At 27.7% G+C, this 25,652-nt stretch overlaps 1 protein-coding gene across 5 annotated transcripts in view; it reads right to left on the bottom strand.

Annotated features, from left to right (window-relative positions):
- The window catches only part of LOC122272235 (uncharacterized), a 66,932-nt gene that overhangs the window by 31,710 nt on the left and 9,570 nt on the right, over positions 1–25,652 (bottom strand). For all 5 annotated transcript variants that reach the window (XM_087167307.1, XM_087167308.1, XM_087167310.1 and 2 more), the window contains exons 3-6: positions 13,968–14,146; positions 11,364–11,439; positions 6,514–6,687; positions 2,614–2,699 (exon numbers count right to left, since the gene is read on the bottom strand). The gene's annotated coding sequence lies outside the window, so the exon portion shown is untranslated. The remainder of the gene's footprint in view (positions 1–2,613; positions 2,700–6,513; positions 6,688–11,363; positions 11,440–13,967; positions 14,147–25,652) is intronic.

Raw genomic sequence — 25,652 nt, 5'->3', positions numbered from 1 at the left:
GCTATCCTCAATTAACACGAGTTCAAATAGCAAAAAATTTAGATCTTCCTGCTACTACGTTAAATGGCATTATTGCTAAGAAAGACATCATCTTAAACTCTTCTTGTTCCGGTGCATCCCAGAAAGTAAAAAAAGTGAAGAAAGGAAAATACGAAAATATTGAAGAGAAACTGATGATATGGTTTAAACAAGCAAGATCCGCCAACATACCTGTCAACGGAACTCTTCTTAGAGGAAAAGCATTAGAGATTGCGGAGAAATTTAATGTTGATTTTACGCCTTCCAATGGATGGATTGATCGGATGAAAAAAACAGCTGGTCTAGTTTATAAAACAATTAAAGGAGATTGTAACAGCGTTGATTTACAAGAAGCTGAAGAATGGAAAGCTAAATTACCTGAAATTATTTCAGGGTATCAACCAAAGAACATTTTTAACATGGATGAATGTGGACTGCTTTTCAATCTTTTACCAGATAAAACTTTTGCCTTTAAAGGTGAACCCTGTCATGGCGGAAAAAACAGTAAAGAACGTTTGACAATTTTAGTTGGGGCCAGTATGAATGGTATAGAAAAATTACCGATTTTAGTTATCGGTAAATCAAAAAAACCAAGATGCTTTCGAAATGTTAAGTCACTGCCTTGTGATTATGACAGTAATCAAAAATCCTGGATGACAATTAAAATTTTTGAAACGTATTTGAAAAAATTAGACAGTAAGATGCGAAAAGAAAAACGAAACATCATAATCTTCGTAGACAACTGCGCTGCTCATTCCAAGGAGAATAAGTACACTAACATCAAGTTGCAGTTCTTACCACCAAATTCTACTTCTGTTCTACAACCAATGGATCAGGGAGTTATTAAGGTATTTAAGCAGCATTATAAAATGCGACTTGTGAAACGGATGCTGGAAGGACTTGAAAATACTGGAGAGCTAAAAAAAGTCAATATGTTAGAAGCGATTGAGTTAATTGTATCAGCATGGGAATTAATAACACCATCTGCCATTGCTAACTGTTTTCGGAAAGCTGGATTCTCTGACGGAGATACAACTGAAGAATATCTCTTAGAAGCTGAATATGAAATATCAGATGAAGACGAAGAAACAAACGTAAATTTTGTTAATGATTGGAAGTCATTCAAAAATAAACTTAATTTCACAGCATCGTTTGAAGAATATGTATCCGTTGACGATGAAATTTTACCTTGTGATATGCTGACATTAGAGGATATTTGTGATGTTACAAATGATACAGAAGAATTCAGTGAAACTGAAGAAGATATTGCTAAACCACCTAGCTTTTCTGATGCCAGGAAAGGGCTGGATACTTTTAGGAAATTTATTTACACTGTTGAAAATGTACCCCCGGAAATGTTTAAATTTTTACAGCAGTTGGACAATTTTCACTTAAAGGTAGGTGAGAAAAGACAAAAACAAACCACTTTACACGATTTTTTCTCACAGAAATCTAGTCAATTATTGTAACAACGTATATTACATTGTATGAAACAAAAAATAAAGTAGGTAACTTTGTTTTTATTTATTAGCAATTTTTTTTCTAAATGAATATTAAAATTCAATATTTATTTAACTAGGCTGAGAATTTAATATAAGTTACACAATTTAAAATTTTTTAGTTTTTTATTAATGTGTTTTTAAGTTTCACCGTTTAATAAGTTTTCCCGTTTAATAAATCGTTTCTTTCCACTCCCTTGAAAAACTTCTTAAACGGGTTCTACTGTACTTTTATAGAGTGGTAGACAAAACTTTCAAAATACTTTGTAAGTTTGCCTCACCACAAGGGACCTGGAACGAAATGGTATTTGAAAATAAACTTTTGAATCTTTTGCGTGTGCAGAAATTACTAAACAAAGAACATCTTTTTTGTTACCACTTGAAGAAATTTTACCAAAAAGGATGGCAGACCTGGTACTATTTCTTTTTTAAATGAGAAATTTGAAAAACCTGCTCTAAATAGAAAGAACTCAGAAATTTGGAAGTCCTGGGTCCTAAGGATTAGTAGCTCTTAAAGTCAGGCGAAATCACTGAACAACCCATTTTAAAAAAAAAATAAATTAGAAAAATTTTAAAAAAAAGGACTTTGTAAAGAAAATATCCCAATTCACGGCGTTTTCTCTGTTATTTTAGATGATTTTTAAATTCTCTGTTCTCCCTGTGAAGAGGCAGCCCTGTTTTATGATGCATTCATTCATTCTCAATAATGAACAAAAAAAAAAACACTGCAGATTGTGCAGAAGTTTTTTCTCACTATTTTAGCAATTGTTCAATGCTTGGACTTAGCTCACCCTTCACTAATAAGAATTGTATTTTAAGCAATTTAAAACAGATAACTAAGCTCCTTTAACAGTAATATGATTTTCCTTAACTAATTGTCTACAAAAAATTAGGAACACCATTTATGGATGCAGACTTTTAAAATCAGTCTTTCATAGGATTAAAAAACTTTTAAACATTCAAAACAGCCAGTTTAAAAATTAGAATAATGACACCTCACAAAAATTCCCTTTTTTTTGAATAAGTTTGCATAAATGACATTTGCAAATAAGCTTCCTAAAATATTTTAACTTGAAAAGAAAGTGAAATAACATACTCTAAAAAATGTATTTCCATACTCTGACATCAATGCATCTGACTTAGGTTTATTCTTGTTGTATAAGGCATATAAAATTCATTTTGCTGAAAAACAAAGGAAGCATATTCTTTTAGAACAGAAAATTACTCAGTAAGATTAGATTTAAATGGCATTACAATATTAAGAATTACAATTAAAACTTATCTTCATAAGAATCAAGTCACAAAACATTTTGTGACTTTTATTCGGAATTCAATAATTTTAAGGATCCTTCTTTAAGATACTATTGTTCCAACACATTTGAAATTATCAATTAATTAGTTTTAAAAAAGATATGACATTTAATAGTACAACAAAAAGATATTTTTGTTTATTTTTTGTCAACTCATACAACTGCATATGAAATTGGTAACATAATTTTGCAAATCTGAAAAATTGTTTTTAAGAATTACAGAGAAGTTTAGACTGATAATTGGCGGACGTAGTTATCCACATTAAAGATAATAAATGTAATTTTTGAATTATTTATAAATACCCATAGCTGTCAACTTGCTAAAAACAAAAATAGGAACATAAAGCATGATAAGCATGTCGAGGAACTCCGAGGTACTATTTGACTCTAAATTTAACCATAACCCTGACGCAACCACAGTTATGTAAGTGAACAGAAGTTGAATGATCGCCTTCGAGTTAAGAAGTTGAAATGTGCTGTTCCTTTTCCAAAATATTAAATGTTTTCTTACTTCTTACTAACAAAAAACAAACTTTACTTCCTTAAAAAACTTACTTCCAACAAGAATCTATATATAATATTTTTTAAATCGCGTGAATATGAATCGAGATATTGGGTTTTCAAATCGTGTAAATATAAATAGCGATATTGGGTTTTAAAAACAAGCTTAATTACAATTCGTGAGATTTGATTTTTAAATCGCATTAAAATTAATCACAATGTATAACTTTTGGATCATGTGAATATAAATTGCAATGCATATTTTTTATATCACGCATAAATATGAAAATGAATATTTGATACAACAAACACATGAATACAAATCACAGTCAGATTTTAAAAACGTGTGAGTAGGAATTGTGAAATTGGATTTTAAATTCATGTGAAAATGAGTCGCGATATTGGGTTTTTAAAATGTGTAATTATTGGACTTTTAAACAAGTGAATAGGAATCAAACAAGTAAATCGAATGAAAATCGATGTTTGATATTAAAATCGTGTGAATATGAATCGCAACATTAGTTGATACCGGCGCAGTCCCAAATATTCAAAGTGGCAAAAATCCGTCAAACCAAAAGAATAAAATTGGCTGAAGAATCATGTTTATGTAAATGACTTGTTAGCAGGATTAAACTTAAGTTTCAAAGTTTCATCAAATTATAATTTTTTAATTGACAGGAGTGCACAAAACAATGGTCTTAATGTACACAGTATCAGGGTTGGCAAGTGTTTGACAACTGGTGGTTTTATCTATTTTTAACCATGACTTTATCCTTTGTGCTAAAAATACCTTTTTGATATGCGTCAAAAACCTAAAATTTTAGAGCAAAGGATAATTATTAGCTATCATAAATAAGTATTCATAAATAAACATATATATAAAATTATAAGTGATCAATCAATATTATTTTGAAAATTAAATTGTCTTTTTGTTTTGACAATTACTGTCAAAAACCAAAATTTATTACAATCTGTATTGAAATCAAGTAAGAGTAGAAATCATTTTTCCCTAAAAAAAATTTTTTTACAAATTACACCACTTTTAACTTTTTTTTTCAAGCTAAAGAATATTATATTTTAGGAATCTTTTAGTTATCCTTATTTTTTTGTAGAAAAGCTTTATTAAATTTTTGTTTCATTTATATCTGTAACAAATAGATAAATGATAAAATAAATTATAGAGAAATAATTAATTGCTAACATCTAAAATAAATATGTTTAATTAAAAGAGTTTAATACCAAGGGACAGAAATTTTTATTTTATTTCAATGTATATTTACATACACATTTTATAAACTAGAAATTAAACTTAAATTTTGACACCACTTTTTACTTTTTTAAACATTTGCACAGGAATGATCATTGAAGTACTTGTAATGATTAAAATAGAGACGTGTATCAATAATCTTGAAGGAATTATTTGTTAAATTTTATATTGATTATTACTTATTTTCTATGTTTTTTTTTTCTTTTTTAATGTTTATCAAGAATTAAAACTAGAAGATGGGCAGAGTTTGATATTCTTTTCACAATAATGCACCAGATTTCATAGTGTTGCCTTTTTTTAAATTTAAAATTACTAAGAAAAAGTTAATTTTGACACCACTTTGTACTTTTTTATGAATTATACATGCTGTTCATACTAAAATTCAAAAAAAACTAATTGAATCATTAAAAAATCATCTTTAAATTAAAAATACAAAAACAATCAGCTTAATAAAATAAAAAACATTCAACAACCTTATTCATTCTATATAAAATCCATTTAGATTTACACCCATTTTAACTCCTCTTTTCTCTTAATAATAATAATAATAAACAGTTTTGAAACCCTGTGTACTCCTAATTTCATTTTTCTATGAATAACCCGAAACTATTATTTTGATTGATGTTAAGCTGCAGAGTATAGAAAATAGACCTTATTATAACACAATAAAATAACATGTAACTAGGAAATTTATTCTAATATCTCTACTAAATATTAATCCTTGAATTGATTGATTTAACTCATTTTAACAAACATTTATATTTCTCATAAATTAGAATTAGTTAACTAATCAGTGAACTAATTATACATTAACATTACTTTACTAATATTGGAAATATTCATGTACACAGAAGCAAGAGTGCAAAAAATTCCAAGAGTGTAAGATTCCCTATGAACAATATTTCTTTTTTAAAATCAAAATATCCCCAAAAAATTTTTAAAAAAATTTCAGTACTATAACTTTTTCATATTTTTCGATAATAAGTTTATACAAGAAAAAAAATTCATTTGATTTTACACAATTCTTGAATAAACAAGCACATGTGTTGTAAAATAATAAAAATATATTGAAATAGTAATAATTTATTAAATAATATTTAGATCCCACTTATTAACTTAAGGAATTCAAACTAAGAAATACACAAATTGACTTATATGTGTTTTGAACAAGAAAAAGTTTTGCAAAGCAACACATTTTTTAACAAAAAATTTTTTAGGAATTTTTTATTTTCTCACTGTTATACAAATATTGAGTACAATATTAAGTACAAATATTAAGTGCAAATTATAAATTACAAACAAATGCATCTCTAGCGAATCAAGATCAAGAATATTTTAAATTAAGAAACTTACAAATCATTATAATGTGAGATATTTTAAAAATTTTCATAGTCTTAAAATTTCTTATTAATATATTGCTGTGTTAATAAGTGTCAATTAGTAAAATTACATTAGTACTTGGTAATTAAATGATTACATAAACACAATCCTTCAAACTACAATTTAATATTGTAAGTGCATTTCTATATCTTACAAATAGAATTTTTTTTTTTAAATTGTTTTAAATTGAGAAAAAAAAACTTTTTTTTTAAAATAGAAGGTTACATCACATAGAAATATCTGTCAATCTACAATAAAGGTAACTTATGAAAGAAACTATTTTTGTCATTTACAAATAGTAAAAAACAAATGTGAAATAAATTCTGTTACCTTTATATTCTTGAAATAAATGATACCTCTCAATTCATTTACACATACAGTGAAAAAATTTTTAATGCATTAAATTTGTTTGAAATGTATTGCAATATTTTAGTTAAAATTGTAAAGTATAGTTAATTATAAACTTTAGTTCTTTAAAGTATCTTTAAAAAAAAACCTCATCTCTAGAAAAATGAAAAATAAACAAAAAGAGACTTACAAAATCTAAAAAGCATTGTCCCACAGTGAAAGGTGAATTTTCGCAGTGTTCTAACTCTACCAAAAAATACTGATTGTGAAATTCATAGATTTTTTCAATATTTCCAAAAATAACATTTCTTTTTCCTCTGAGTGCCTGGAGGATGTCTTCTCTTGTTAGCTCAGGTATATAATTCTAAAAACAACAATAAAACTATTAAACTTAGTCATTCTTCTATATAAAACAGTTGGACCATCAACGGGTCCACTATATCTAAAATATTTGCTCAGTGGTATTGTTGAACAAAAATGTTTGCAATAATACACAAGTTTTTTTTTCTTTAAATTATTAATTAGCTAAATTTGTAGTTTGAATACAGCAAATTTCCCCTACAACAAAATATTTAATTAGATCATTAAATAATGTAACATAATATTCTAAATATAGCAAAATGACTGCCTCTTGATAATGAATTTTTTAGATGTTTATCTTTTTTCTTATTTCCACCATTTTCGAGGGAAGTTACAATTTAAAATGTGCAACCATTTGCTCTCTCAAATTACCTATTTTTGGAATTCATCCCAGCAAAATGCTTCTTTATACTTTATTCTTAATTAAAAGTGATCATTAAATACTTTTGAACTTATCACATAGACTAAAAAGTTTGTATCATTAATATTTAACCATTGTTTCAAATGCTTACTTAGGACGAAGCAGAAGTGAAAGGAATTATACTACAGAACCGAGGTTTTGCACCACTAGGTCAGAGTTTAGAAAAAAATCACAAATAATAAAGTACTGCTGCCATAATTTTTGATACCATTTTAGATTCTTACATAATTTGTCATATACATTAAAACCAGACTTTAATAATGTTTTTCCCTCAATTTACATGAAGAAAAAATATACAACAAAAGCAATTTACAAGAAGAAGTAACAAAATTTAAAATGAAGACTGTATCACTTTTTAACTCTTTAGCAAAGGAATCATAACTTTCACTCATTGGTACATTTATCATACAAGTATATTCATCCTCTGATAAATAATGCCTTCTCTGGCATCAAGGCTATCCCAAATAACAATGAAAGCTAAAACTAAACCCATAGAGGGTCAGGGCCTACTATGCCCATCTCAGTTTTCTTAACCTTGGAATGTTCTGTTGATGAACAACTATCATCATCATAGCTGGCCAATGCCTTCCTCTGAAGATTTCTCCATAATGACTTTTGATTTATTTTTGATCAAAACTTTGTTCAGTTTAAATGCTGCACAGGGTGCCATCTAGGGGTTATTAAAAATTGCTTCAGCTTAAAAGGCACTGCCCCATTCTCACATACAGGGATGAGAGTAGTCAGAAAGTAAAAAAGAGGAAATCCAAGAAAAAAGATATATATATATATATATATATATATATATATATATATATATATATATATATATATATATATATATATATATATATATATATATATATATATATATATATATATATATATAAATAAAAACAAAAATTTGATAAAAAAAAAAAGTGCGATTTTTAAACTTGTAATTGTAAACCATGTGATTATAAATCCCGATATGAGGCTTTTAAATCACGTAAATATGAAAATCTACATCGAATTTAAAAAAGGCGAAAATACAAATCATGATTTTTTAATTTTTAGATCACGATGCATAATTTTTAAATCGTGCGAAATTACAACCGCAAAAACGAATCACGACATTGGATTTTAAGCTCGCGTGAATTGCTACATAGGGTTTTAAAAGCTCGTAAATACAAATCGCGATATTGATTTTTTAAATCTCGTAAGTAAAAATCGTAATGTACAATATTTAAATCGCCTGAATAAGAACCGCAACGTTCAACTTTTAAATCAGGTAAATACGAAAATCGAGGTTTGATAATGAAATCGCGATTTGAAAAATGCATAAATACAAAACACGATACTGGATTTTTAAATCTCGTAAATAAGAATCGCAATGCGCAACTTTTAAATCAGGTAAATACGAAAATCGATGATTGATATTAAAATCGCGTGAATAAAAATCAAGATATTTGCAGAGTCTGGACTTGGGATTTCTAATAGGCTTGTTTGTATTGTTTTTGTTTAGACATAATAAATAAAAATTTACAAGATTAATTGAATGAGCAAATAAATATTTTCACAGCAAATATTTTTGTTCTCTTTTTTCCCCTTTGTTTCTTCTTTTTTTTTGTTTTTGTTTTCATGCCAGAATACAAGAAGCAGCGACGTCTGAATTACGAAAATAAGAGCTATCCAGCCGACGGATAAAAAATACGGAAAATCTTATTTTCTGCGCGTGAAATCGGAGAAAATAGTTAATATAAGTAAAAATGCGGAAGGATTAGCAGCTAGGGCGTAGATTGAATTTTCTGTTTATTTTTGAAAATCGTAAATAAATATAATTATTTTACTTCAACGACTGAATTTAAAAAAAAAAAAAAAGCGGGATATTTATAAAAAAAACGAAACTTTCAGAGAATCGGAGTTTTTGATAAAAAAGCTGAAATTCGAGAGACAAAAAAAATCTCATCTCTGAATAAAGAAAGGTCAACCAGTTTTATCCCAAGGAAATGATTTTTAGAGAAACTTCAGAGGGAGGAATAAGGACTTCAATAATTTCGCTCCGCGAAAAATTAAATTCCTCATAAAATATTTTAACTTGTGCAAAAAACAATTTCAGCGGAAATTAGCGGGAAAAATGGAAAAATCTGAAAAAAAGCGGAAATCCGCGAATCCGCGGAAGAATCTCATCCCTGCACATAGATGATTCGCCCGTCGCAAAGAGGTTAAATAACTGAAAAAAATTTAGTCTGTCTTAGATGAACAACTATTTTCTCGGCATGCTAATCTTTATCAATAACCTTGGTGCTGACAGGATAATAACATTTCACTTAAAAATATTATTTCATTTCAAATTTTATATTATTAATGTGTTATTTCCATTTTAGTCAGAGGAATTCAAACGAAAATCAATTTTTGTTTTAAGTATTTATTCTCTGCGATATAAGAGAAATGTATGTGAGTGGATGTTTCACTAATAATTTTTTTTAAAGCCTAAAAATTTTTTTCAGCATAATTGAATATAGGGTGTAAAAATGTGAACAAGAGTTTTTTCATTGATTCAAAACAAAGCAAATATTTCAATTAATACAAATATTTATATTTTGGTAGAATAACCCACATAAATAAATGATACAGTCCAGTCAATTAGTAATTACTGAAATTTGACCAGATGTATGAAGTTCACAGTAAGTTCAGCTCTCCATTAGTTTTTGTTTTGGACTTTTAAATAATAACATTTGTCTTTCTGACAGCAGATTTCCAAAAAAATAAATTAATTAATAAAATAAATAAAACAAAATAAACTTATTTTAAATAGTTTATAACAAAAATAGTAAAAGGAAATTTAATTTTTATTACTCAACCACAAGACAGTACTTAATCAGCAAATCTTAATCAGTGAGTAATTATAGCGGATAGATCATAACAGTAAGCCCCTCTGTACATAGCAATCAGTAAATATACATAATGTATTCAGGCCTGGGGCAGAATTTATTTTAGCAATCTGCGACATACCCCTCTAGTGCTAATATCTTTCTACAATATATTTTTAATAACAAACATATATGCTACTAATTTAAAATAACAAAAACGCTGGTTTTACAAAAAAAAATACTATATATATTTTTTTCTTAATTGAACATGTAATTTTTATTCTAATATTATAGGTAATATTTTCACATTTTGTCGAAAGGGGGGAATGCACAGATAATATTCTCGGCATTTTGTAAATAATTATCGCAATAAAAAAAATAACTAAAAATCAGGAAATCCGCAGCAGTAGTACTTGCCGTAAAAAAAGATTGACGGCGAAATCACACGCATCGGAGACCTTGAGTATGTGTTTCCTTTCTTGATTGGGCTGTTGTTATAAATAATATCGTATAAGAAATATCAGATTCAAAAAATATAAAGAATATAACTGCCAAAAATTCGATAGAATTATTGCCTTAAAAATTAAATACTCAAATGCACAATTCGAATTTTCCATATTGTTTGAAATATATCGGGATATTCAAAAATCAATATCAATAGCTGCCGAAAATACAATCGAAATATTACATCGCCTCATACAATCGAAATATTAATGTCTTAAAAATTAAATACTTTGAATATACAATCAAAATACACAAGGTTCCAAAAATACAATCAAAATATTACATCGATTTACGATACTTTTGGCGTATGTCAAAAAGTGATTATCTAACTGCATAATTCAAATATCAATTTTGCCACAGGGTAATTCAGGAATACTGGGTATACAGGGTTGCCACTCACATGATCTGGTTAAAAAAAAATTCACCGTGTTTACCCTTCACATATTATGCACAGTATATTAAGAGGAAACAACAATTACTGTGCTCTTGGGTCAGCTATAGTGGGATAACTATATTAGATATTAGTTTTTAATTGCCGGAACATACTTAAATAATGCTATAGCAAATTAAATAGTTTAGTATAGCTAAAAAATCATGGTTAAATATCCTATAAATTACGCTTTGAGTCGCCACCTTTTTTTAAAGACAAAAGAAAGACACAATGTGCCCTGTATTTTTCCAGTTTGTAAAGAAAAAAGCAAAATTTCCTGCATTTTCCCTCTTATTTTAGATGATTTTTAAACCCCCTGTGTTTTCCAGGTTTTCCCTGTGGAGTGGCAATCCTGGTATAATGCGATAGAAAATATATATAATGTAATCAGAAACAGTTAACCCTTCTGTACAAACAACCAGTAAATATAATGTAATCAGAAAAACATAAAATACATAATTCACAACAAACAGTACCTCTATAATGTACTCCAAAGAATTTACATAGTCCCTCTCAGTTTGAATCAATTCTTTCATGATATTCATTAAAGTCCTGTAAATAACAGAAAAGTAGTTATGTGGGATTTTGCACAAATTATAAGTATCTAATCAGGGGTCTGTTTATAAGAAATTTGGGTTCGTTAACGAACCCTTCACAAAATATTTTAACTTAAAAACAGATCCTTCACAAAATAATTTATCTTTTAATCGGTCCCTTCACAAATTTGTTTATCTTCATTATTGTTTTGTTAAGCAATAAACCCTTCCCAGGAAAGGAGGGAAGAAAGACAGATGTAAACGAACTAAATATTGTCTTCGGCAGACGCTTCTTCCTTTATTCGTCCGAAATGAATATTCTGCTTTCAGCAGTATAGGCTAAATACCAAATATTTGTACGTTGCATCGCTAATTTAGTAGCTGCAATTGCTGCTTATTTTTTAAAATGTAATTTTTTTAATTATAATTTTACAGTGTTGAGCATAATTTTGTATGTCTTTACAATTTGAAAACTCCATGAAAAAGTTTTTTCGCAATAACGGACCCTATTTGCACAAATTCACAAAAGCGGACCCTGGTTGAAAGAATGTGACTTAACATTTATTTTATATTCACAAATTACGCATCATTTTTTTACAATTTTACAAAAATGGACCTTTCACAAAATGTCTTGACAGATCTCTGCTAATTTACAGGAAGCAATTTACAGAAGTAACAAGAGCAGGAGTGTAGTGTACAGTATGAAAATTTTAAAAAAAATTTATAAAAAAAAAGAAAAGAAAAACTTACATCCTATATAACTTTTAATTCTGGGGAGAATCCTCAACTAAACTGATTAACAGGGAGCGTAGCTCAATTTTACAAGAAAAAATAAGCATCTTTTAAGCACTCAAAAAATTTTTGGACTTACTCAAAAAATCAGGATATAGACACTAATAAATATTTTTTCTTCCTATTATTAAAAGTTCTTCACATATGCATAAACAAAATGCAAAACAATTTTCAAAGACATGATCAAGCAAGCAGGGTGCGTAGCCAAATCTTTCAATCAAAAATAAGCACCTTTTAAATTCACACTCAATCAATGAATAAGGGGTAAAAATACATTTCCCCTTTTTTGATATTATTGAAAAACAAAAAATTTTTATAAAGAGTTTTAGCATTAAAAAAAAAACCAAAAAGAAACAGACGTAAATCGAAACAATCATTACTTTCCCAAATCACTGGTCCAATCCAAATGAATTCAAATTGACCCTGAACTCAGAACAAAAGTACCCTTATCCCCTACGTCAAAAAAGTGGTAGAAGTAAAATAAAATAAACAAGAATAAAATTAAAATAAATTAAAAAGAAAAACTTTTCATAAGGATCTAATATTCTCAATCCGAATTCTCTATCCGCGTGACTGATTCCATAGCAAACACCCCTTTTTTTGTGAAATGCATGGGGTCCACCAGATATCACTGAAGAAAAAATAATAATAATTCGAGAAAAAAAGCACTTTTTAAAAACGCCAGCTGAAAAATGCACCTTCAAGGGCTTTTAAAAACGAAATCCCACCCAAAAGCACCTTTAAGTACTTTTTAAAAACGCTAGTTTCTGAGAATTAACACTTTCCTTGATTATATTAGCCACCAAAAAAAAAAAACAATTTATACACAATTTAAAATATATTCAATATTGAATGGTACATTCTATTTTTTAAATTAATAATTACTTTGCTTAATTATGTAAAAAAAATTATTCAAAATTATAACTATTATTAAAAAAGGTTATCAAGTGTATTTTTTAGATTTATATAAAAATTATTTAAAGCATATTCAAGATTAATATTATTGATCATACTGAATTTATATAGATGTGTAAAAAATTTATTAAGAAAACTTTAATAAAATCATATTATAAATGTAAATTAGTGCATTGGCCCCAATACATTTTAATTTTCTACTTGGTTCAGTATTTCTTCAATGTAAGGATTAAATGATTTGTTGTAAATGAGAATGCAAGAATTCTGGCCACTGAATCCAGCTCAGAATATGCTCAAGCATTTTATCAAAATCGATTGGAATTTTCCATTGGGCTACGCCGAAATCGATTGTGATTAAATGAATTATGAAAACGTTGAATAAAACAATGCAAAATCCATGCTTTTTGCCTAAGTCACGGCGAAAATCAACATGGTAATGAAAAAATATTTCATTTTTGCACTTTTTAAAAACATCCAACAAAAAAAGCACCATAAAGGGCTCCTAAAAAATAAGCACCTTTAAGTACTTTTTAAAAAACCTACGCACCCTGGATTAGATTTTAACTTATGCCTGTCACAATAAAGGGACCAGACAGGGCAAAGCAAAGAATTAACAAGTACAGATGACATAGTCTAAATCCATATTGTAGCAACCATAACAATATGGATTAGGATTATGGGATCAATTGCTGCAGTATCCTTTATGGTTCAAAGAAGCAGCCTCAAATATAAAGCACACATAATTGAATAAAATTACAAATTTAAAGGAAGTGCATTAAGATTTTCTAAATTGATCTCAATTTTTTGAAGACTCAATTATAGAAGACTTCCACTCACTTCTTGGATTTTGACTCTAAGGCAGTTTCATCAGGTGAGAGAGGAGGGAGGTGTGAGATGAGTGTTGACAGGCACCGGGCTGGAATCTATCTGGCAATAGGATTTTTTATGGATATCCTCGGAGGATTCACTGCTATCAATCCTATAGATTAGAACAGGGGTCCCCAACCTTTTTGTACCTAAGAGTAAATACCAGAATATCGGTTGAATGGCGGGCACCACTTATTTTTTTAAGATAAATTTATAGTTGGTAGACATAGGTAATAATACAAACACTACATATAGCGCACACAAAATTTAATTTTAAAAATTAATTTTACATATGAATATATTTAGTATTAATATTCTTGTGTAAAATAAATGACTACTGAATTGCTTGCAAAACATATGAAGTATAAAAATTATTTATAAAATACAGTCCAATGTGATCTTTGTCATTGCATTTCACTGGCCATCACTTCATAATTGAGAGAACATGATGAAATTCCTACTTGCAAGCAATCGTCAAGGTGTTCATCTGTAAATCGGGATCTATATTTTGAATTCATTGTCGAAAACAATGATTCCCAAAAGTATGTGAAACCACAAACCTACTTTATTTTATATGTTGCTCTTTTTAAGAATGGAAAATTATTTCTGTCAACTATATTCCAGAATTTCTCATCTGATATAATCGATTTGAGGATAATGTCATTCTGAAAATCCGAAGTTTATATCTCCATTTCTTCTCGCCTAACTTGAAGACATTTTGAAATGCATGTTGCTATTTCGGTTACGTATATTTGATGGTAAAAGGATTTACAGAAAAGGTGACCATAGGCTCGATGATATTAAATTGTTAAAAGCGATTTTCAAATTGCTCTTGAAGCAATTGGAGGTTGATGACAAATGTTAACAAGACAATTTCACTGTCACCTATCATTTTTTACATGTTTGGAAAATGCAAAAGAGACTTTATTTTCAAATGTGATATCCAGAAAACTAACTTTGTTCTGAACGAGTGTATAGCCTTCTCATTCTTGCTATAAAATTGTCTTTTCCCTGCAGCTTCAAGTTTAAATTATTTAGTTTTTCAATTAGATCAGTTACCAAAGACAAATCTCCTAGCCAGAAAGGATCTGTTAGTTCTAAAAATATTTAATTTTTGGCTGCAAGATAATTTTTTATTTCTTCGATTAAATGTATAAATCTTTCAAGCACTTTGCCTTTACTGAGCCAGCGTACTTCAGTATGTGAAATGAAGTCAGCATCATCAAGATTTTGTAACAGTGCCTTGAAAAGTCGAAGTTGCAAAGGAGCTGCTAGAATTAAGTTAACTATTTTGGTAATAATTTTCATTACGTGTAACAATTGTAGTAACTTACCGCATTAATTTTTGCATATCATTTTATGAGAAAATGGAAAATTGAAATATTATATTTTAGCGTTGGGCACAAGCAGCGGGCGCGCCTAGACCGATCGACGGGCGCCATGGTGCCCGCGGGCATAGGGTTGGGGATCCCTGGATTAGAATATATAATCAACTTATTAGTATATACGGTTGTTACGAATCTTATTTAAAAATAATGATGATATCGGTTCGAAATTCGAATATTGTTAGTGAAATACATAAAAGACTTTTTTTAGAAGAAATTTAAAGGCTAAAAGAATAGTGCAATACACTGCTTTGAAAATTTTGTTTTGTGCAACATGTTTCTTCCCCACAACGTTCTTTTTTTTCTTTTTCAATTTAAAAACAAGGCCAAAATATTAGCATATTTAAATAAAACATTAAGACACAAACAAGTTGATTAGAAATTATTTAAAAAAAAAAAAAAAAAAAACAGTGAGATATCAGGCATGGGCTACAAACGGAGAGGAATCTCCAAACCTGAATTGTCTCGACCTCAGAAACAAGATTCTTTAAAATAAATGTAAAAGAAAACTAATTCTGATCCACATTGCACATAATCTTCACATAAATGAATAAATGCTCACATAATAAATAAATAAGAAACTATAGCGCACCATTATCTGGAGGAAAAAAAGTCATTAAAATAATAACTAAGAAATTAATTTATTACTTAAAATAAAAGGACATTTAAAAGTACTTTCGACTTTGCAGTAAATGAAATGAAGAAATTTGGATAAAAACGTTAAAAAAAATTATTAGAACAATTTTTTATATTTCACTGCATCACATATTCAGTCGTGAACAATTTTGCTAAATATTCAGTTATGCCAATAGAATTCTTTCTGTTAATAGAATATTACATGGGTATATAGTAAAAGATATAATACTAAAAAATTCAATTAAGAGTTCTGCATGAAAGTAGAAATGAAGTCTTATTTCATATAAATACAGGCTCTAATAATATCTAAGAACCTTCAATCATTCCACTATTTTTCATTGGGCTTTTAATTTCATTGAAATAAATATTTTTATGAAAATTATTATAGAATAAAAATACAATTATGCTCAAGAAGATTTATAATTTTTAAACCAATAAGTCTTTTATAATAGTTCTCAGTGGAATATATAAATAAAATGGTTAAAACTGATTTTTCAAAGTTATCAACACATTCCTAAGGCCAAAAAATGGGTGAGGTTTCTTAATTAACAAATACTGATAAATTATTTATTTTTTTTATCATTTACAAATATTTATTTGTAATATTTCTTCCTCTATCCTTCTTAATATTAATCTCTACTATTATTATGATCTGATATTTTATTTTTTATCCAAATTAACAGTTTAAAACTGAAAATGATATTCTTTTATTATAAAGTAATCCGGTAATATCACCTCATCAGTTAACGTTTTTTAATAAAAATATTGAAAAACATTTTGGAAAACAGTATGAAACTTAACCATTTTAAAATTATTACTAAGCAGCATATGTTTTACATTTACTTTTATTACGACATAACACATAAAACTATTTCCAGCCAAAACTGTTAATAAGAATTAACTTTACATAATATAACTAAACAATCTAGAGATAAACACGGACTCATTTTAAAGCAACAAAAAATTGAATAGAATTTTTTTATTAGGATTAGGACAATCTAAATGTTTATTTAGGATTCTAGTTCAAACATTTTTTCTGATACTTCTTATCTTAAGGCTTTACTCTGTTCCTATAAAAACGTGCTACCAGTAGAACCGAATTTTTTTTAATTCTATTGATTTCAAAGGTTAATGTGGTTCTTCTACTTAGAACTAACTGCCCCCCCCCCACAAAAAAAGGACAGTATCCCCCTTATCCACACCCTATTCTTCTATTTTAGAATGCTTTACTCTCCTCATAATTCTAAGCAAAAGAAAGAATATACAAATGAAAGGACCTACTTTTCTGCCTGTAGCCCCTTCACACACATTTCTTCTAGTCTGCCTAAAATGCTCTACGCTCGATGCATGGTCACATTCTAGGTGAGAGAAGAGCAACTTTTGGTTTTAAATATTTTTGGAAGACTGAAAAATTGTTCCTGTTTACCATAGTGATATTAAAAAATCAAGCACTTTTAAGAGCCTTGTACCAAAATTAAGTGCTTCTAAAGGCCCTTATTTTCCAAAATAAAAATTAAGCAGTTTTTAAGGACAGTAGGAACCCTGTCGAGTAATTTATGAAATAAAAACATTTCTAATTTGTCATATTATATTTTAAACGACACCAAAGTTTAAAACAGGATAAACTTTAATTTTTTGTGTTTATATCACTTAAAAAAGTGCACTTATGCTTTACTAGAAAAGAAATAGTAAATTCAATACCTTAGGTTTGAATATAAGGCAAAATATTGGTCCAAAAAAAGTGACACAATAATAATTTACTTTGAGTTACATATATTTTCATATCAAATAAATAATCATTTATTAAAAATTTAATCTAGTTTTATCAAAATAAGTAAAACCTGCACAGTTAAACTGGGTTATTGTCAGAGTACAAAGTACGAGAATGATTTTAGTTTGTGAATGGTGCTCCACCTACCCTTTATAGTAAAAATTGTTTTTCAGGTGTTAATGTGATGCTTGTTGTCATTTGTGACTCAGGTTTTAGCATGTAGGAAAATGAAATCAAATAAGAATGTTACATCTCTGACTTCTCAAGAGATAAGGGAGGCAATTCTAAGAATGGAAGCTCTTGGGATGGTCAGCTTGTGAGTCTTCTCTTGTCAGAATAAGCAAATATATGCAAGTATATAATATAAACTATAGCTGGACACACGATGAATATAACTTGTCATAACCAAATTGAAATGCAAATGTATAATATAAGCAAGAATATAATACGAACAATAACTGGACTCATCATGAATATAACATGTCATCATTAAATTGAAATGCAAGTGTACAATACATGCAAGATCATAAAATGACCTATAGCTGGACTCTAGTTGAATATAACTAGTCATAATTAAAATGAAAAGAAAGTATTAAATATTATCAAGCATATGAAAGTATATAATATAAACTGTAGCTGGACTCCTTAAAAAATAACTCGTCATCGTTAAATTGAAATGCAAGTGAAAATATTTTCAAGTATATGAAACTTTATAATATAAATTGTAGCTGGACTCCTGAAGAGCATAACTCCTCATAATTAAATTGAAATGCAAGTGTATAAAATAAGCAAGGACATAATATAAACTATAGCAGAACAAATAATGTATCAAACTTGTCATAACCAAATTGAAATGTAAATTAATAATGTAAGAAAATGTATGCAAGTACAAAATATAGACCATAACTGGACACACGATGAATATAACTCGAAAAGAAAATTTGAAACGCAAGTGTATAATATAAGCAAGTATATAATATATACTAAAGCTGGACATACGTTGATTATAACTTGTCAGAACGAAATTGAAATGCAAATGTATAAAATAAGCAAGTACATAATACGAACAATAACTGGACTCATGATGAATATCACTTGTCATAATTAAATTTAAATGCAAACTTATATTATAAGCAAATATATGCAAGTATATAATATAAACTATAACTAGACTGACGATGAATATAACTCGCCATAACCAAATTGAAATGCAAATGTATAATATAAGCAACTATATAATACGAACAATAACTGGACTCATGACGAATATAACTTGTCAAAGCTAAATTGCAATACAAGTGTATAATATAAGTAAGCATATGGCAATACATAATAAAAACTATAGCTAGACTCATGATTTATATTACTCGTCATTATTAAATTGAAGTGCAAGTGTATAATATATGCAAGTATATAATATAAACTATAGCTGGACTCACGATGAATATAACTCGCCATAATAAATTGAAATGAAAATGTATAATATGAGCAAATATAAGCAAGTATATAATATAAACTATAATTAATGATGAATGTAACTTTTCATAATAAAATGGAAATGCAAGTATATAATAAATGCAAGAATATAATAAACTATAGCTGAACAATGAATATAACTTGTCATAATTAAATAGAAATGCAGTTTATAATATAAGCAAATATATGCAAGTATATAAAATAAACTATAGCGGGACTGACGATGAATATAACTCGCCATAATAAATTGAAATGCAAATGTATATTATAAGCAAGTATATAATATAAACTATAGCGGGACTAAGGATGAATATAATTTGTCATAATTAAATTTAAATGCAAGTGCACAATACATGCAAGTTCTTAAAATGAAGTATAGCTGGACTCTAGATGAATATAACTAGTCATAATTAAATTGAAAAGAAACTAAAAAATATTATCAAGCAAATGAAAGTATATAATATAAACTATAGCAGGACTCCTGAAGAGTATAACTCCTCATAATTAAATTGAAATGCAATTGTATAAAATAAGCAAGGATATAATATAAACTATAGTTGAACTAATAATGTACAAAACTTGTCATAAGCAAATTGACATGCAAATTAATAATATAAGCAAATATATGCAAGTATATAATATAAACTATATTTGGACACACGATGAATATAACTCGCCATGAAAATTGACACGCAAGTGTATAATATAAGCAAGTATATAATATAAACAATAGCTGGACACACATTAAATTTAACTTGTCATAACCAAATTGAAATGCAAATGTATAATATAAGTAAGTATATAATACGAACAATAACTGGGCTCATGATGAATATAACTTGTCATAATTAAATAGAAAAGCAAGTGTATAATATAAGTAAGCATATGCAAGTATATAATATAAGCTATAGCTAGACTCATGAGGAATATAATTTGTCATACTTAAATTGAAATGCAAATGTATAATAAAAGCAAATATAAGCAAGTATATAATATGAAACTATAGCAGAACTAATAATGTATAAAACTTCTCATAACCAAATTGAAATGCAAATTAATAATATAAGAAAATATATGCAAGTATATAATATAAACTATAGCTGGACTAATGATTAAACTGAAATGCAGGTGTATAATAAAAGCAAGTATATAATATAAACTATAGCTGGACTAATGATTAAACTGAAATGCAGGTGTATAATAAAAGCAAGTATATAATATAAACTATAGTTGGACTCCTGATTAATATAACTTGCCAAAACCAAATAGAAATGCAAATGTATCATATAAGCAAATATATACAAGTATATAATATAAACTATAGTGGGACAAATGAATATAACTTGTAATAATTAAATTTAAATGCAAGTATATAATATATGCAAGCGCATAAAATAAGTATAGTTGGACTCGAGATGAATATAACTGTCATAATTATTTTGAAGAGAAAGTATAAAATATTATCAAGCATATGAAAGTATAGACCATAAACTGTATGGCGCATGTCATAGCCAAATTGACATGCAAATTAATAATATAAGCAAATATATGCAAGTATATAATATAAACTATATCAGGACACACGATGAATATAACCAGGGGACTGTTTAGAAGAAATTTGGGTTCGTAAACAGATCCTTCACAAAATATCTTTTCATAAAAACGGACCCTTCACAAAATATTTGAACTTAAAAACAGACCCTTCACAAAATAATTTACCTTTTAATTGGACCCTTCACAAATTTGTTTATCTTCATTATTGTTTTGTTAATCGAATAAACTTTTCCCAGGAAGGGGGTGGGGAGATAGACAGATGTAAACGAACTAAATTTTGTCTTCAGCAGACGCTTCTTTCTTTATTCGTCCGAAATGAATATTCCGCGTTCAGCAGTATTGGCTAAATACCAAATATTTGTATGTTGCATCGCTAATTTAGTAGCTGCAATTGCTGTTTATTTTTTAAAATTTGATTTTTTTAATTATAGTTTTACAGTGTTGAGCATAATCTTGTATGTCTTTACAATTTAAAAACTCCTTGAAAAAGTATTTTTTTTGCAATAACGGACCCTATTTGCACAAATTCACAAAAGCGGAGCCTGGTTGAAAGAATGTGACTTAACGTTTATTTTATATTCACAAATTACGAGTAATTTTTTCACAATTTTAAAAAAACGGACCTTTCACAAAATGTCTGGACAGACCCCTGATAACTCGCCATGATAAATTGAAACGCGAGTGTATAATATAAGCAAGTATATAATATAAACTATAGCAGGACTCATGAAGAATATAACTTGTCATAATTAAATTGACATGCAAGTGCATAATATAAGAAAGTATATACAAGTATATAATATAAACTAGAGCTGGACTCATGATTAATATTACTTGTCATTATTAAATTGAAGTGCAAGTGTATAATATATGCAAGTATATAATATAAACTATAGCTGGACTAATGATTAAATTGAAATGCAGGTGTATAATAAAAGCAAGTATATAATATAATTTAAAGCTGGACTCACAATGAATATAACTTGCTATAATGAACTGAAATGCAAGTGTATAATATAAGCAAGTACATGCAAGTATATAATAAAAACTATAGCTCGACTGACGATGAATATAACTCGACATAATAAATTAAAATGCAAATGTATAATATAAGCAAGTATATAATATAAACTATAGTGGGACTAATGATGAATATAACTTGTCATAATTAAATTTAAATGCAAGTGTATAAAATATGCAAGTACAAAAAATGAACTATTGCTGGACTCGAGATGAATATAACTCGTCATAATCAAATTGAAAAGAAGGTATAAAATATTATCTATCATATGAAAGTATATAATATAAACTGTAGCTGGACTCCTGACGAGTATAACTCGTCATCATTAAATTGAAACGCAAGTATAAAATATTAACAAGTATATGAAAGTATATAATATAAACTGTAGCTGGACTCTTAAAGAGTATAACTCCTCATAATTATATTGAAATGCAATTGAATAAATTAAGCAAGGATATAATAGAAACTAAAGCTGAACTAATAATGTATAAAACTTGTCATAACCAAAATGACATGCAAATTAATAATATAAGCAAATTGATGCAAGTATATAATATAAACTATATCTGGACACACGATGAATATAACTCGACACGATAAATTGAAACACAAGTGTATAATATAAGCAAGTATATAATATATACTAAAGCTGGACATACGTTGATTATAACTTGTCAGAACGAAATTGAAATGCAAATGTATAAAATAAGCAAGTACATAATACGAACAATAACTGGACTCATGATGAATATCACTTGTCATAATTAAATTTAAATGCAAACTTATATTATAAGCAAATATATGCAAGTATATAATATAAACTATAACTAGACTGACGATGAATATAACTCGCCATAACCAAATTGAAATGCAAATGTATAATATAAGCAACTATATAATACGAACAATAACTGGACTCATGACGAATATAACTTGTCAAAGCTAAATTGCAATACAAGTGTATAATATAAGTAAGCATATGGCAATACATAATAAAAACTATAGCTAGACTCATGATTTATATTACTCGTCATTATTAAATTGAAGTGCAAGTGTATAATATATGCAAGTATATAATATAAACTATAGCTGGACTCACGATGAATATAACTCGCCATAATAAATTGAAATGAAAATGTATAATATGAGCAAATATAAGCAAGTATATAATATAAACTATAATTAATGATGAATGTAACTTTTCATAATAAAATGGAAATGCAAGTATATAATAAATGCAAGAATATAATAAACTATAGCTGAACAATGAATATAACTTGTCATAATTAAATAGAAATGCAGTTTATAATATAAGCAAATATATGCAAGTATATAAAATAAACTATAGCGGGACTGACGATGAATATAACTCGCCATAATAAATTGAAATGCAAATGTATATTATAAGCAAGTATATAATATAAACTATAGCGGGACTAAGGATGAATATAATTTGTCATAATTAAATTTAAATGCAAGTGCACAATACATGCAAGTTCTTAAAATGAAGTATAGCTGGACTCTAGATGAATATAACTAGTCATAATTAAATTGAAAAGAAACTAAAAAATATTATCAAGCAAATGAAAGTATATAATATAAACTATAGCAGGACTCCTGAAGAGTATAACTCCTCATAATTAAATTGAAATGCAATTGTATAAAATAAGCAAGGATATAATATAAACTATAGTTGAACTAATAATGTACAAAACTTGTCATAAGCAAATTGACATGCAAATTAATAATATAAGCAAATATATGCAAGTATATAATATAAACTATATTTGGACACACGATGAATATAACTCGCCATGAAAATTGACACGCAAGTGTATAATATAAGCAAGTATATAATATAAACAATAGCTGGACACACATTAAATTTAACTTGTCATAACCAAATTGAAATGCAAATGTATAATATAAGTAAGTATATAATACGAACAATAACTGGGCTCATGATGAATATAACTTGTCATAATTAAATAGAAAAGCAAGTGTATAATATAAGTAAGCATATGCAAGTATATAATATAAGCTATAGCTAGACTCATGAGGAATATAATTTGTCATACTTAAATTGAAATGCAAATGTATAATAAAAGCAAATATAAGCAAGTATATAATATGAAACTATAGCAGAACTAATAATGTATAAAACTTCTCATAACCAAATTGAAATGCAAATTAATAATATAAGAAAATATATGCAAGTATATAATATAAACTATAGCTGGACTAATGATTAAACTGAAATGCAGGTGTATAATAAAAGCAAGTATATAATATAAACTATAGCTGGACTAATGATTAAACTGAAATGCAGGTGTATAATAAAAGCAAGTATATAATATAAACTATAGTTGGACTCCTGATTAATATAACTTGCCAAAACCAAATAGAAATGCAAATGTATCATATAAGCAAATATATACAAGTATATAATATAAACTATAGTGGGACAAATGAATATAACTTGTAATAATTAAATTTAAATGCAAGTATATAATATATGCAAGCGCATAAAATAAGTATAGTTGGACTCGAGATGAATATAACTGTCATAATTATTTTGAAGAGAAAGTATAAAATATTATCAAGCATATGAAAGTATAGACCATAAACTGTATGGCGCATGTCATAGCCAAATTGACATGCAAATTAATAATATAAGCAAATATATGCAAGTATATAATATAAACTATATCAGGACACACGATGAATATAACCAGGGGACTGTTTAGAAGAAATTTGGGTTCGTAAACAGATCCTTCACAAAATATCTTTTCATAAAAACGGACCCTTCACAAAATATTTGAACTTAAAAACAGACCCTTCACAAAATAATTTACCTTTTAATTGGACCCTTCACAAATTTGTTTATCTTCATTATTGTTTTGTTAATCGAATAAACTTTTCCCAGGAAGGGGGTGGGGAGATAGACAGATGTAAACGAACTAAATTTTGTCTTCAGCAGACGCTTCTTTCTTTATTCGTCCGAAATGAATATTCCGCGTTCAGCAGTATTGGCTAAATACCAAATATTTGTATGTTGCATCGCTAATTTAGTAGCTGCAATTGCTGTTTATTTTTTAAAATTTGATTTTTTTAATTATAGTTTTACAGTGTTGAGCATAATCTTGTATGTCTTTACAATTTAAAAACTCCTTGAAAAAGTATTTTTTTTGCAATAACGGACCCTATTTGCACAAATTCACAAAAGCGGAGCCTGGTTGAAAGAATGTGACTTAACGTTTATTTTATATTCACAAATTACGAGTAATTTTTTCACAATTTTAAAAAAACGGACCTTTCACAAAATGTCTGGACAGACCCCTGATAACTCGCCATGATAAATTGAAACGCGAGTGTATAATATAAGCAAGTATATAATATAAACTATAGCAGGACTCATGAAGAATATAACTTGTCATAATTAAATTGACATGCAAGTGCATAATATAAGAAAGTATATACAAGTATATAATATAAACTAGAGCTGGACTCATGATTAATATTACTTGTCATTATTAAATTGAAGTGCAAGTGTATAATATATGCAAGTATATAATATAAACTATAGCTGGACTAATGATTAAATTGAAATGCAGGTGTATAATAAAAGCAAGTATATAATATAATTTAAAGCTGGACTCACAATGAATATAACTTGCTATAATGAACTGAAATGCAAGTGTATAATATAAGCAAGTACATGCAAGTATATAATAAAAACTATAGCTCGACTGACGATGAATATAACTCGACATAATAAATTAAAATGCAAATGTATAATATAAGCAAGTATA

Source organism: Parasteatoda tepidariorum, chromosome 7 (genome assembly GCF_982258835.1).
Source record: "Parasteatoda tepidariorum strain Cologne lab strain chromosome 7, Ptep-v5.0, whole genome shotgun sequence".
NCBI classification, from domain to species: Eukaryota; Metazoa; Arthropoda; class Arachnida; order Araneae; family Theridiidae; genus Parasteatoda; species Parasteatoda tepidariorum.
The sequence above is the reverse complement of the archived record's forward strand: the minus strand, read 5'-3'. Positions and strand labels throughout refer to the sequence as shown.